This window comes from Sceloporus occidentalis, unplaced genomic scaffold, assembly GCF_023333645.1.
Source record: "Sceloporus occidentalis isolate IW3139 unplaced genomic scaffold, rSceOcc1.0.p SCAF_31, whole genome shotgun sequence".
NCBI classification, from domain to species: domain Eukaryota; kingdom Metazoa; phylum Chordata; class Lepidosauria; order Squamata; family Phrynosomatidae; genus Sceloporus; species Sceloporus occidentalis.
Genome location: NW_028317011.1, coordinates 3,559,017 through 3,574,239, shown reverse-complemented (window position 1 = coordinate 3,574,239; position 15,223 = coordinate 3,559,017).

Here is a 15,223-nt window from a genome sequence, read left to right as displayed (position 1 = left end):
CAGTGCCCCTGATTTCTTGGAGTTTAGAAATGTTGTTGTTTTGAGGTTAAATGGAGTACTCCATGGTAATAACTCTAATCTGACACCTGATCAGAAAAAGAGCATTACATTTATTATTGTTTCTTAAAGGTTATTGCTAAGCCTAAAGTCATTTTTCTTGGCATGTGGGAGGGAGATATGTTCCACCACCCTATAACATTTTCTGAGAAAAGAAAGAATAAGCCACCAGCTATGTATTACCTTTATATCTTCTCCTTAAAAACAAACAGGGCCCAAAATTAGTTGAAAAGATGATAATTTCACTTACCTAGAATATAAAACAGGTATATAGAAAATTCTACATTTTATTTTGCTTGCTTTGGTAATACCAACCCCATGTTCATCTTGACAGACATCTTCAGTTGTTTGTTGCTTTTTCAACAGCTTGCTCTTAAAAGAGAGCAAATCGCTTAGGATATTTTCTGTTGTATCCAGGACTGTAACTGTGAGGTCTTCCAATGAACCCTGAATGAAAAGAGGTGATTAGTAAAAATCGGATTGTTATCTCTATCTGCATATTTCTACTAATTGAACATTCTGAATTATTAAAACCAATTTCACAGTATATTTTCACAATTGTTTTGTACAAAGAACAAAATAAATACTTTTATTAGCACAATAATATGGATTTAAACTTGAACTTTATGAGGTTAAATGTAGCTAACTGTTATTGTTAAAATGTATAAATGTTCTTAGTGTTTCAACTATAATAAAAAAAATGTACATTCATTTTATTTTCGTGTGCACATGACTTCCATTTAGACTGATAATGCTTACCAGTCCACGCGCGGTCTGATCACTTGTACTCTGGGTGACCCTCTCCTGGGTTATGGGGATTTTCATCATAACAGCCCTTTCTTTCCCCATAGATTGTTCTCCTTTCTCACCATCTGCAAGTTGCTCTACTTTGTCACTAATTTCAGAATCATTTCTGTAATCTGTGATTGCAGGCTGTTCACAGTATCCCCCTCTAGGTTTTTCATTGGCTTCAGTCTCAGGCTCACTTCTCTCTTTGATTACAGATAGTTCTTCATTGTCTTCTATCCTAGGTTCACTTCTTTCTTTGAGTGTAGCCATCTTATTCCCATTGTCTATCCCAAACTCAGTTCTCTCTTTAATTACAGACTGTTCTGTCACCTTAGGTTCAGTTCTCTCTTTGATCACAGACTGTTCTTCTTTTTCTTCTATCCCAGGCTCACTTTCCTCTTCATCATCTATCCCAAACTCAGTTATCTCCTTAATTATAGACTGTTCCACCAACTCCGGCTCAGTTCTCTTTTTGGTTGTAGACTGTTCTTTCTTGTCTTCCATCCCAGGTTCTATTCCTTCCTTTAGTGTAGCCTGCTCTTCATTGTATACTATTGCCTGTTCAGTTTCCTCACTGATCGTGGGCTGCATTTCAGTGTCTTCCATTCCAAGTTTAAATCTCTCCTCCCTGACTACAGGCTGTCCCTTAATATCTTCCCTCTCATGCTTCTCACTGTCTTCATTTCCAGGCTCAATTCTCTCATTCCTGGTTGCAGGTATGTTCCCCTCTATAATTCCTGCAAATTGATCTCCCTCATTTCTTGCTGTATTCTGCTCTCCTACATGTTCCTTCTTGATTATAAATGGAGCCTCATCTGCATCACATCCAGCTATTGCTTTCCTTGATGATGTTCCTGGTATTAATTCTGCAACCCCTTTAAATTGGTGGTCACAGAATATGATTTCTTTTGCACTTATATTTTGTGCTGAAGGCTGTAGACACAGAATGAAACATTTGAATCATACTGCTTTATAATAAATCTTAATTATTCTACTTTGTAACACATGCTGGAAACAAATACATAACTAATCTACTGTAGAGAAACATCTTAATATAGTAACTCATGTGAGCAAGTTAAGCATGGTTTAATTTGGCACTTCAAATCTAAAGATATTCTACCTGCTCATTGCTTGGTTCCTCTGCTAACTTCTTATGGGTTCCTTCTGAGTTAACCGGTGCTTTGCCTGTAGGATCCTTCTCCATACAGCTTGTAACAGAGTGCAAGGTCCCAAAAAAGTTTTGTGTTGCCATGAAGACACTCATCACTACAGCATCTTGAGAACCATGAGGAGGAAACTAGAGACAATAACAAGTTACTGTCAAGTGACCACACTTCAAGTATGTCCAGTGTACCTCTCCATCACTGAATCCCTCCCTTTTCTCTATCCATTTAGACTCTTCTGCCTTCTCCTACATCAATCTTGAAAGGCACATTGCTGTGCCTGTGCCTTTTCCATGGCAGCTGCCCTTAAATACAGCTCTTTATGCTACAGAACAGAGCAATCTGTCAATATATAAGATCTTCCTACTGGTTCACAAATTCTTGAAAAGCCCATGAATATTGTGAAAGCTCAAACTGAATGGCTCTAATGGTACCTTGCTTGGGGTTTTGCAGTATCCTAACCAAGCTGTGCTCTTTTTACGTTTCTTTGGTCATGATACTCACCTGTTCATATACAGTGTTTTTTTTATTCCTTTCAATAACCTCTTTGGCCTGGTTTGCTCTTCCTTCGCTTTCAAGTATTTTACAACACCTTTGTTCTGTATCTTTTTCAGAGTTGTTGTCTTTTCTCACAACCTGAAAGGCATCTAATGAAGTGTCACCTAGGTGCTCCTTGTCTTCATCCTCTATGGACAGGTGGTTTTCTAGCTGTCTTTCAATTCTTCTTTGTCTGAGGAAGTCTCTGTCATCTTCTCCTCCCTCTGCCTGTGTTAGTGGATCTCCTCTATCACTTGTTGCCATACTGCTTGTTATGGGGTTTCCTCCCTCAAATCTGTTTTCTGGTGTTGATTTCCCCTTGCTGTCCTGCATCCTTCCTTGTATTTTGCCATCATTCATTTCTTCCCCCTCACCACTTGTTTGAGGATGGATCATCAATTCATTTTTACTAATAAATGGTACATGTATATTCTTCTTTTCAACTCTTTCCTCCCGGTGGGTCACCATGACTCTTCTTTTGACCCTCCTTTCAAATATTTCTTCTCTATGGAAGCAAATGTCTCCTCTCTTATTTCTCTCTTTGCTGTGGGTCTCATAACCCATTTCATTTGTTTCTTCTTCCAAGACTGTGGACACAGTTTCCCTTCCAGTGAATTGTGTAACTGGATGTCCTTTCCCATTGTCTGCACTGCCTCTGTACAGAGACATTTTTTCACGCCCCCCCAAGTCACGGGTCAAAATGTTATCCGTATTAAATTCTGTTACAGGAGGCTGTAAAGAGAGGATAGCGTACAGTATGTGGGTAAGACAGATAACTGTGAGCAACAGATCAACCATGCTTAGACTATATATCTATAGGTAAATTGACTCACGTCTGTCCCCATTATACTGCATTCACCATGGAGACTGCTGTCCCAAATTTGAGCATGACTTCCTTCTAGAACATAGCCTGTGTGCAATTCCTGGCAGGTAATGGCTGTTCTGCCATTCTCCCTGGTCAGAAAGGGAAGCTGAGAATCCTCACCTGAAGAATTCTTGTGAATATATATTTAAAACACCGAAAGTGTTATGGGTTAAATGATTCACATAATATTGAAGTAGATAAACTACAATTGATAGTTAGCAATTTAGCAATACCTTGAGAATAGCTTTGAATCATTTTTAAAAATCTATAAAAAAATTAAAAGAAGGTTGAAACAAGACACATAGCTTTAGATTTTGAAATGTCTTGTAAGTTTATTATCATCTTATCTTTAATCTTTACATGTTTTCCTTATCCCTACTGTGTTTCCTTCTTTTCTGCCCTATTTCTAAGACCCCTCATAATTATTGAGTTTAGGTGTTTCAGCCACACCCACAGCTAACAGGTGTATAAAATCAAGCACAGAAATGCTAAACATTGCCAACAGAACAGATCGTGCTTAACATCTCAGTGACTTTACAAATGGCACTGCCATAGGATGTCACCTTTGCCACAAGTCAGTTTGTGAATGTTTTGCCCTCTGACGTATGCCCCAGTCCCCTGTGAGTGCTATTATTGTGTGTAGTAATAACAACAACTCAGCCACAAAGCAGTAGACCACTCACACACGCAGACAAACTCTGCTCCATTCTAGTCTCCTCACACACTCAACAATGGCGAATACAAGTCAAATGGATTAGGGAAGGGATTAGGGAAGTAATACTTAAACAATATCACAATTTAACCCCTGTAAATCAATGTAAATGTGCATCCTAATAATTGTCATAAAATTGGGGTCTAGCATCTGTTACAGAGGCCAGATCCATATTAATGCCCATGGTTTAGGAATAGGATGTCCAACAAGCTCATATAGGTTTTGTGATCAGGTGATTACATACTTTTGGTGATATATAATGTACAAAGAGATAGCTTACATACAAATGAAAGCATTTGTTTATAAGAAATATGCTTGTGTATATATAAAAAAATATATGTGTATTGTTCATTGATTTTTGAAAGAAAACACATTAATAATATAAGTAGATTAGTTTCAGTATCACACACTACTACCAGGTAGCTCCAAGATGTGTTCTGCATTTAATATAATGATATTGGAGAGTCCCCTACCAATACATGTCTTACCTCAGGGATGCTGATTGTACAACTTTCTTCAGACAACTCTTCACTTTGGCTCAGAATGACTTCACCGTTCACCAAATTACTATCTGCCACTATGACAACTACTCGTCTAACCGCAGACTGGCCTACATCCTCCTTGCTGGGGATCAGCTCATCGATCAGATTATCTGCAGCCTCCAAAAATGTCATGGCCAGTTTTTCAGTGGTGTCCTTAATGTATGGGAATCACAGGAAAGGATTAAATACATTTTTTATAATGTAGTTCTTTGCATCACACATGTAACATTATTAGCTAGAGTTTTTTTATGAGAACCCCCCCACACACATACAAACACTAAATTTGAGGAAAAAGAATCACCTGTTCAGCAGAGCTTTCTTCTGATGAATATTCTAGCGGTTTTGTTGATGTGTTTTCCATAGCTTCACTTTGTGTAAGGCAGCCCTGTGTGCCAGACTCATCACTTTCTTTATTTGTAGAAGAAACTAGTGGATGATTTGTGCCAGTCTCCACAGTCTCTTCTCCACCCTTTATGGAGACATCATAGTCCTCTTTTGTTACATGCAAATGGACCTCTCCAGCTCTGTTCTCTACTTCGTGCTTGATAGGTATTTCTCTCAATGAGGTTTCAAATCTTGAATTAAGACAAGTCTCACAAGACTGGAAGTCTCTAGTCAAAGGTTCTGTCCATTCTGATGTTTGGTTTTGTAAAATGGGCTAAACAGAGGATGACAAAAATGTTGTTTACACCATATACTGCCATATACTGAGAAATATATGGTAATTTAATTTGTGTAAATTCTGGAAATCCACTTTAAAACTATTGTGAGCAGGGCTGAACTGGTGATCACGAGGCAGCCCTGGCACTTTAAGGTCACCGGGGGCCTGATGCCATATGTGAGGCCATATGCTACATTTTTATGCCAGGCATATCCAGTTACTGACCACTGCAGCACCTGTTGCTGGAGAGGCAGATAATGTGAGTAGCAAGCCTCAATGGCCAGTGGCCCATTGAATGTTTGCTCGGTGTGCCAGGTGGCTAGCCTGGACCTGATTGTGAAATATTAATAATGTCCTTGAAATGTAAGGAACTATTTGATTGAAATATGCTTCCTAGATTTCTGTAGATTAATTTCATATCCGTGTACCAGGCCCATCTAAATAGATCAAACAGAATATAAAACTCCTCGATACTTACACATTCTAAAGTTGCATTCCCTGAAGTATATCGGTCTATCCTTGGTTCAGGGTTTAACTCCCACGAAATTTCTCTGGTCCCCTGCACAGTGCTCATGGTAGAATTTGCACATCCTCTTCTAATTGCAGAATTCTGTACACAATCATCCTCCATGCTTGAATGACATAATATATTAATCAGGACAGAACAATATAATGTTTATTCATCTTGTCAAAACCATTTGCCTTTATGGTTACCTTGCATTTTTCATGCTTCTTTTTTCTGCCCCTTCAAGTTTAAAGGAAGAAGGATTATTTCCCTCCTCTCTGTTGACAGTCCCTGGTTCATCTTTCCTTTCTATTAATTGTGGGATATTCCCACCTTCAGCAGCTTTCTTGGCCATCTCTGTTAATCTAGATTTAACTCTGGTAACTTCTTCTTTCAAAGTCATGAGGCTTCCAATGAGACTATGTGTAGCTTCCATGACAGTAGAAGACAAATGCTCAGAAGAGGTCTGTATGAAAACAGACACATTGGTAAATATTGCAACGAACAACACATTTGATTCAAGTCTAGAATGCTCCAAAAATAAAATTAATAAATATCAAGCTAGCAAAGTTGACAGGTTAACTCTGGAAATCTACCTAGATATTTTAATTTACCATAAAATAGTTAATGAGTGATCTAACCTTTTGTTTTTCAAGGAACACCTTTACACCATTATCAATGTCTCTAGTTGGTGTTTTAACTGCTCTTTCTACTTCCTCCATTGAATTACAAGTGTTGTATTCCAGATCCCCCTTTTCAGTCATATTAATAGGATTATTTTCTTCATTCTCCTCTGTGTGACATTGGGCGTTCTGTGGCATTATTTCCGTAGGTATCCTATTAGATATTTCAGCCCTCGAACTGTGGGATTGTAGTGCACCGCACTTCAAATCCTTTATAACTGTCTTTTCAGTTTCTTTTACACAAATCTGACATAAATTGTATAAATAAATAAAGTTAGTGTAATCTGCATTACGTAGCATATTACCCAAAGGCGACTCATCAGTATGTTTAAAAGTTTTCTTTCGGCACATTAAATAGGTCTAGTGCCAAAACTTTGACTGTTATGTACTTACTGGGTGTTGGTGATTCTCTCCAGCTCTGTGCACATGGAGGTCTTTGAGACCTCTTCTCATACATGCCTGTTCCACTTTAACTTTCAATGACATTAGACCTGATATTAGGCTCTCTGTGGCTTCCATCACAGATGTGGCAAGCTCATCTTGGGACCCCTAAATAGCAATACTTGTACGCATCAGTATATGTACATATAGTCTAGAAGTATCTATAAATACCAAATCTAATCATTTTGCAGTGTTTAACTATAAATAAATAAGCAACTCATACAATACAGCGACCCATTTGCCTAGATACGTTGTGTCATGTTTGGTTCCAACAAAGACCAACAAATCTATATTGGCTGTGATTTGTATAATGCACAGTTAACCAAACCAAAAACCAAGTACATTTTGTATAATTACGGAAAAACAGCAGAATTGGTTTAATGCTGGTTGTCCATGAGCAGAATTGCAAAGTTAAAGTGGGAAATGATTAGCTCTACCAAATACAAGTTGAAATAGTGAACTAACAGGCTTTGTCATGGTCAAATACAAACTAGCATTTGTGTGAGTTTTAGACCAAGAATGCAGAATGTCAGTGTGTACAAGTAAATTAAAGGAATTCAACAGTAAATAATTTTTTTGCAAATAAATATGTACCAATTGTTTTAATGACATGTTTAGTTAAGCAGTTATAACAATGGATAGCAAATACTGTACATTCCATTTCTCAGGAGCGAGTTGAAGAGTACAAATTATATTAAAGTCATTAGATTAGGCTGAAAGATTAGGCATTTGTGAAATATACTCATTATTACCATGGTGCCCATGCATAGCCTATATACTTCTGGATGCATCATATGGTGCTGAAAGAAAACTGACAGCCTTTGCAAATCTCTTAGAAAACACGCCCCCTTTTATTGTTAAATAGCCGTTCGTTTTTACACTGTCCATTTTCCTTTTGACATCGTTCACAGATTTAGGGGCTGATGGAGCTGCAGCTTCAGGCCCCTACCTTAAAATAGGCCCAGTCAGGACCGGACTGACTGGGCCTATGCGGCCTCTACGGCCGAATTAACGCAGGGCATAAGGGTCCACCACTCTAAGGGGTCGGGAAACCCCACCAGGGCCGGCCTTACGGGTGTGCGGCCGCACAGGGTTTAAATTAAAACATCGGGGTTTTTTTTTTTTACTTTATTTAACATCCTCCATGTTAAATAAAGCTTTTGTTAACTTTATTTAACATGGAGGATGTTAAATAAAGTTAAAACCCCCCCCCGATGTTTTAATGTAAGCCCTGTGCGGCCGCAGACGTCTAAGGCCGGCCCTGGTGGGGGCTTCCCGACCCCTTAGAGTGGCGGACCCGGTCGTAGTTGCAGCGGGCTTAAAGGGCAGGTGCTGCTTGCTCCGGCAACAAGGTAAGTAGGGTGAGGGAGGGGGGTGCAGTGAGAAGGGGCAGAGGGGGGTTAGATAGTGAGAAATGGGGAGAGGGGATAGATAGTGAGAGGGGGTACATAGTGAAAAGGGGTACATAGTGAAAAGGGAGAACATAGTGAGAAGGGGCAGATAAGATGGGGAGAGGGGGTAGTGTGAATGCGTATGAGAATGAATGAATGAATAAATGTGTGGATGAATTGTGTGAATGGGTATGACAATTAATGAATTCATGTGTGGATGAATTGCTTGAATGATTTGTGAGACTGCATTAATGAATGTGTGAATGAGTAAATGCAAAGATGGTACATGAAGGGTGGGCTTTAACAATAAATAAATAAATAAATATGGGCTGCTCGGGCTTAAATCCCCGGGCCTATTTTTTGTCCCAGTCCGGGCCTGGTTCACAGTGTTAAATGCAATATCAAAACACAAAAAGATTTACCTTATCATTCATCATTTCATTCTCTGTTGGCTCAAAACGCTCGGTACAGAGTAGGGTGTCATGTTCTATTGTGCTATGTGTTATTACGTTGATTTCAGATGTTCCTTCCTCTGTGTGAGGTGCACGTTTTCCTATCTCCCCCTCTATCAAAGTCTCTGCTCTTATTTCTCCCTCTTCTTGATTTTGTAGGTCCTTGTCTGATATATCTCCTGCATTGTGTGTTCTGTGTGCAGTTACATCTCCACTTTGTTTTTCAACTTTATGATTATTATTTCCAGTTAAAAAATCGTCCTCACACTGATTTTGGGTTCTATGACTTGTAACATATCCATCCTCTTTCTTTGTCTTTTTAGATATCCCTACATGAATGTTATCTTCCTCCAAACCTAATTGAATACACCTAGCCTCTTTCCTTTTTAGACCATAAGTGACATTTTCTTGTTCGTCATCTACCTCTGTCCATTCTCTGTCTGTGGCAACCTGTTTCAAAAAAGAGACAAATTATAGCATAAGGGGTTTAAATTGCCAATTCCACATTTAAATAATGATTCCTACTGAATGTCACATATTGCCTCCTCATCAAATAACTTGAATGCCAGCCTTCCAAAATGTTCAATGTAGATTTGCAGCCAGAAATCTAAAAAACGGCTGGACACAAAGTGTCTTGATTAATACAAAATATAAAAAAAAAAAACAATACAATAACATTATATAGTCCCCTTATAGTGCTACTTGCCAGCTAGAGCTGCTAACATTTATGGTTGATTCACAGAAATTCTCTGACCCTTCATAATTACTTTGGGAACTTTCATATTGTAATACTTAAACCATTCTAATCTTAAATTATTAAATTATTATGCCACTATTACAGCTAGGGGAGAACTTGTAAGATTGCAAAACTATGGCATTCAACAATTGTCTGAGATGCCAAAGTGTACCCAAGAAAACATGCTCCTACAGTATTGACTGTCTCACCTTTGCCTTGAGGCATCTTAGTGCAAGGTGCTCCTCCGATGTGAAAGGCTGTAGTGCTTGTATGAGGTCTGAAATGGGATCTGGCCCTTGTGAGACAGAAGCACTACTTGGTGGCCCATTTTGCTGCATGTGCACCAGCTGTGAGTAGGGCACACGATAAATGTTTTGCAATTACACAAGTTACAATTCATGGTGGAAATTGTTAAGTGATTAACTTTTTCCATATATTTTTAAAAAGTCACTTTACATACATCACTTAACGTTAAGAGTTAAGGTTGCTGCCTGTGTGCCTGCAATGTGTCATTACACACACAAAAAAACTTTGTTTTTGTATTTCAGATGCACGTATTGATCTCATATTAGCTTTAGACGCATCACCTTTCATACACTTTTATACATCTTCCATTCTTTGGGTTACTCATACATGTTACAATGGGTCAGTAAACACCTAAGTATACCAGAGTAAACAATTTAACATGGCTTGGTATAAAGCAAACTGTCATGATTCACCTTATTGTCTGTAGAATGAGAAATAAACACCTGTCCCACCTCTTCGGCCAAGTGCTGAATATGATCCCTCAGCTCAAGTTCCTGTTTAAGTTGCACCTGTGCAAGCAGTCGCACAGCACAATCTCCCCATGTCACAGTTCCACGTTCTTCCTGCAGACAGGACTTTGTCACCGCCATGGCAAGAAGAAATAGTTGTCTTAAAGGATTTCGAGTACCTGCAGGTAAAATAGCTATTTTTGATCTAGTATATATATATACACACACACATAACACACACCAAATCTTTAGCAGTCTTAAAGTTGGGCACATATTGTCGGTATTATACAAGAAAATAACACCTAGGTATCATTCGTTATTGGATTTGGAATTCAAAGGCAGGTAATCCTTAAATCTTTAGGGAAGATGGCTCTTGCAGTGAACCATATTGGAGGACATTTGTACAGTTGTAATTACAGTACATTATATACATAATCCCTGCCAAATTCAAAATACCCAATACTATTCTATTAGATATTTCAGAAACAGAAAATAATGCGTAAGAACATCATACTTATACGTGTGCTCGAGAATTCTCCTACCTTCTTGTGTAACCTCTAGTTGGCTGCTTGATTCACTACAGTGCAGGTTTGATGGAAGTTTTTGGAGTTCCTCGTGGCTACAGCTGTGCAGTAACTGAAATAAGAGATCTCTAACTTCTTCTTGATTCCTGAGCAGAGATTCCAGTTTGTTCTCCTGATTTAAGATGTAAGGGCAAACACTATTTGCTACAATCTACAGCTTCGGAAACTCAGATGCATGTTTTGAAAATAATTTCTCACATCTTTATCATTTAGGTAATGTGTAAAAATGTTCAGATAACTTCCTGTGGTAGTTGCACTTGGGTATAGACATTTTTGTCCTTGCTTGGGCACTATATCTAGTTGCATTGTCTGTTGTTAAAGTACCGTAACTTTGACCCATTATACAATTTAATTTTCCCTCTTCTAGATTTTGGGAAGTCCCAGAATTGAGCTTTATAAGTAAGCCACAAAAGATCATTATTATAGTTCTGCCATAATCAAATGATGTTAGAAATAATGAAACCTTTACATTAGAATCAAAATCTCTATCCCTAAATGATTCAAAGTACTACTTACTATTCACATAACTACTTAAACTGTATGGCCTACTGCACAGGGAACTCCTTTCCTAATGTATTAATACCTACTGTACACCAATCAAAATGTTGGTAGACCACTGAATTATATAAGTAACTATATATAAATTATATACAAATAGATAAATATGTAACATGCAGCCTGTCATATCCAGCCATTGGTCATGCTTACACCATTAAGCTGCCACTGGGGTTAAAATACCAAGGTTGCCTCATTATCCCCAGTCCAGCCCTGCTTACAATAAACCACATACCTGGTATCATTCTTGTTAATATTTACTATGATTCTATAATAAACTAGCAACCATGAAAATGGTCAGTTAAAATTGCTATTTTTGAATAAACAGATATTTTGAACAAACTATTATTCTGTTTCTCCTATTGCTCTGAAAATATGAGTATCCATGCATAAAGGCCTTGTTTGTAAGAGGCTATTCCAGAGAAAATGATTAAAAAAAAACATCGATCCAATGACATTTGTTAAGTCAAAAACATTTTCAGTATACCTCCATAGAAGTCTTTTGTTTGAAACTTGACATTTTGTCCATTTTGGGCTTTGACCACTGGCCTGCAGTCAGTCGAATATGGGCGAGTTCTTCATGGCAAGATTCCAGAAAAACTGGACTTCTATCCCAGAACCTTTGGTTCAAGGTGAGATCAGATCAGTGGTGAATACTGAATACCATATTAGCTCTTTATGTTTAATTAAAATATTTCAGTACAAAAAGGTGCATTTATCTTAATGTAAAAAAATTCAAGTCATGTAAAATAAAACTTAAAGTTCAACAGGGAACTTGCCATATGGTAATGTAATACTTGTGAGGAGTAAATGTGAACACCTGTGGCTGCAAACAACATTCAATTACCTCTCTGCCCAATATGATTCTACCACAAGAACAGCAGCTCTGAAATTACATTCCATCCTCACTCTGATGGTCTGAGCACAAAGAAGGAGGTATTGGTATCCTTCAGAAGTGGGATCACTGAGGAGAAGAAAGAGTCCAAATTCTTACAAAATGTAATTTATTACTTTTGCCTTTTGTCTTTGTATAAACCTGCTTGTATAAACATGCTTGTATAAACTTATGCTTCTTCATCTACTGCAGTATTTTAGCTACAGGGTTAAATATATTTATCTTAGGACCAATAATAATGCCATAGTCCAAATAACTTACATACTCAATAAGTGTTCCTCAATTATTCTCATTTTTGTGATATCCTCTTTTATGCTTCCATAGCTTATATTATTACTCATGACCTTTCCATCTTCCTGGTCTGTTGACACCTCCAACTAAATATTGCCTACATACAGCATCCTGTATAGGGTTATGCCAGACAATGATTTATAGAAATAAAATTCATAACTGGAACTGTAGCTGAGCATGTATGGAAGTGGGGTGGAGGTGGTGGTGTGTTGCTTGCTTGGTTGTATATGCAATTGTGTCATCTTGTGACGTTTTTCTTCCCTAGTCCAATCTTGAACAAAAGGCTCCTAAAAGCCTCCACCCTAATCTCAGGTTGGGTCAACTCCTGCTATATTGCTCTATATTACATTACATCCCTATTTAGCACTGTGGCTTTTAACTCTCATCAGAATGTCAAAGGTAGTGCTAAGTACATAATTAAATCATAAGCAAATGAGAAAAAAGTAAACTATTAAGTTTTATTTAACTTTTATTCAATCTCCCCTTAAATGTATACTGTATAAGCTACCTTGTGAATGCCACACAATGAGGTTTATTTAGGGATTTGACAACATAGTTTGCATGAGAGTTGTAGTTTCAACTCCCAGGCTACTATTTACATTATGAAGGGCCAACCCCAGAGAGCTTGCGTTACAATAATAGCTTAGATGACTATATATAAGGCATATTTACATAAGATTCCTGTAAAGTTGGACTTGTGGGCCACAAACAGGCCACCATATATGCTGGAGCACAGGCATCTCAATTACACATTTGTACAGCCCTGCTGCTATATCATCTTACTGAAGTTTTATCTCAACAAAACCTATTCCAGCATATTACTATTACACTGGCCAAAATGTCTCTTCTTTCTGCATAGCCCACCCTCCTTACCCTTGTTTACTAGCCATGGGCAGAAATTTCCTTTCATCCTCTATTCTCTGCTGCAGTTCCTTTAGTCCTTGAATTGCTGTCCAAGACTGTGCAGTATCTTCGGTGGAAGAGCTTGGAAAATCATCCCTAAAAATGAAACAGACTGCATCATACTGCATCAGCCACATCTTTTACAATGCTCTGAAGCTGAGTAAAAGGAGATGTATCTGTTGTAAATGATAGACCAAAATAAAAGACCTTGCTATTTAATGTCCAAGAGTCTCTTGCCCCTTCTAGGAGTAGTAGCTTTCTTTGAAAGGACAATAGTAATTGTAGCAAAGAGGGCTTACATCACAGAGCTGCCTGACCTCAAACCCAATGGACCTTCTTCAGCGCCTGAAGCTCCCCTGTCACACAATGGTCTAAGAACTGATATGCTGATTTACTACACAAAGGACACAGCATTCTGCTTGCTGCCAGTAGAATCCTCACATAACCACTGGCTCACACGATATGTTTATTCTAGGAGTAAACATCTGGTTACTGTTCTCAGGCTAAACACAATTCATAAATCATAATGACAGGGTATGATGCTTTCTTGACCCTTCCGTAAATCTAGTCGGGTCTCACCTGAAGTTGTGTGCTGCTCCTGGGAGCTGCGATAACACCAACTCACTGTTCCTCTCCATGCCAAACTCTGCCAGCATTCTGAGCTCTTGTAACCTCTGCCCTTTCTCCAAGCAGCTCAGGGAGGACCACGCTTGTAGCCCTGTGAATGATAACTTGTAAGAAAGATTAAAAAAAACACCCATTGCAAGAAGGATGGACTGAGTTTGGAAAGAGTTACATGATACTTTTATGTTATTCTTTTTTGGTACATACATACATAGAAGACTTAGAAGTGCATAGCCAAGAATATGTGATATTTATATGTTATAAAAATGTGAACATTTCCAGGTAAATCTTTTCACTCAGAGATTAAATGGTAATTCATGCACAAGACGGAGCTACGTGTTAGAGTTAGTCACATAATAAGTGCTACATATTTAAACTCTACATGACCAAAAGTATGTGGACAGCTATCCTAAAAAGATGCATAATATTTCACAATCTGGAAGTCTTGTGGATGATTCCGGGTTTGGCAGATGTCGGTAGAACTCTACCTACCGGAATGCATAGTATTTACTGTAAAGTTTGGTGGAGGGGGTATACTGTTCTGGGGCTGTTTTTCATGGTTTGGAGTAGGCCCCTTAGTTCCAGCGAAGGGTAAAGCTATGGCAGACAAAAATATGTTTGTATGCTTCTAACTCAAAAGTTCCAGCAGGATTGTGTTCCTGACCATAAAGCAAGATCCATAAAAATATGGTTTGATGTGTTTGGTATGGATAAACTATAATGACTTACACAGAGCTCTGACCTTAATCACAATGAACACCTTTGAGAAGGATTGGAACTCCGATCCTGAGCCAAGACTTCTTGTCCAACAACAGTGGCTTACCTCACAAATGCTCTTTTGGCTGAATAGGCACAAATTACCACAGAAACACTCCAAAGTCTTGTGGAATGGCTTCCCAGAAGAGTGGAAGCTGTTATAACTCCATATTAATGCCCATGGTTTTGGAATATGTATGAAAAATGTATGAAGGAGTATAGTTTGAATACATTTCTGTAAATCTAATTCTCAGCTGGTGATCAGAGTTGGAATAACATGATAAAGTAGGTATTACATTTTAGCCTTAACATTCTTTGTAATTAGT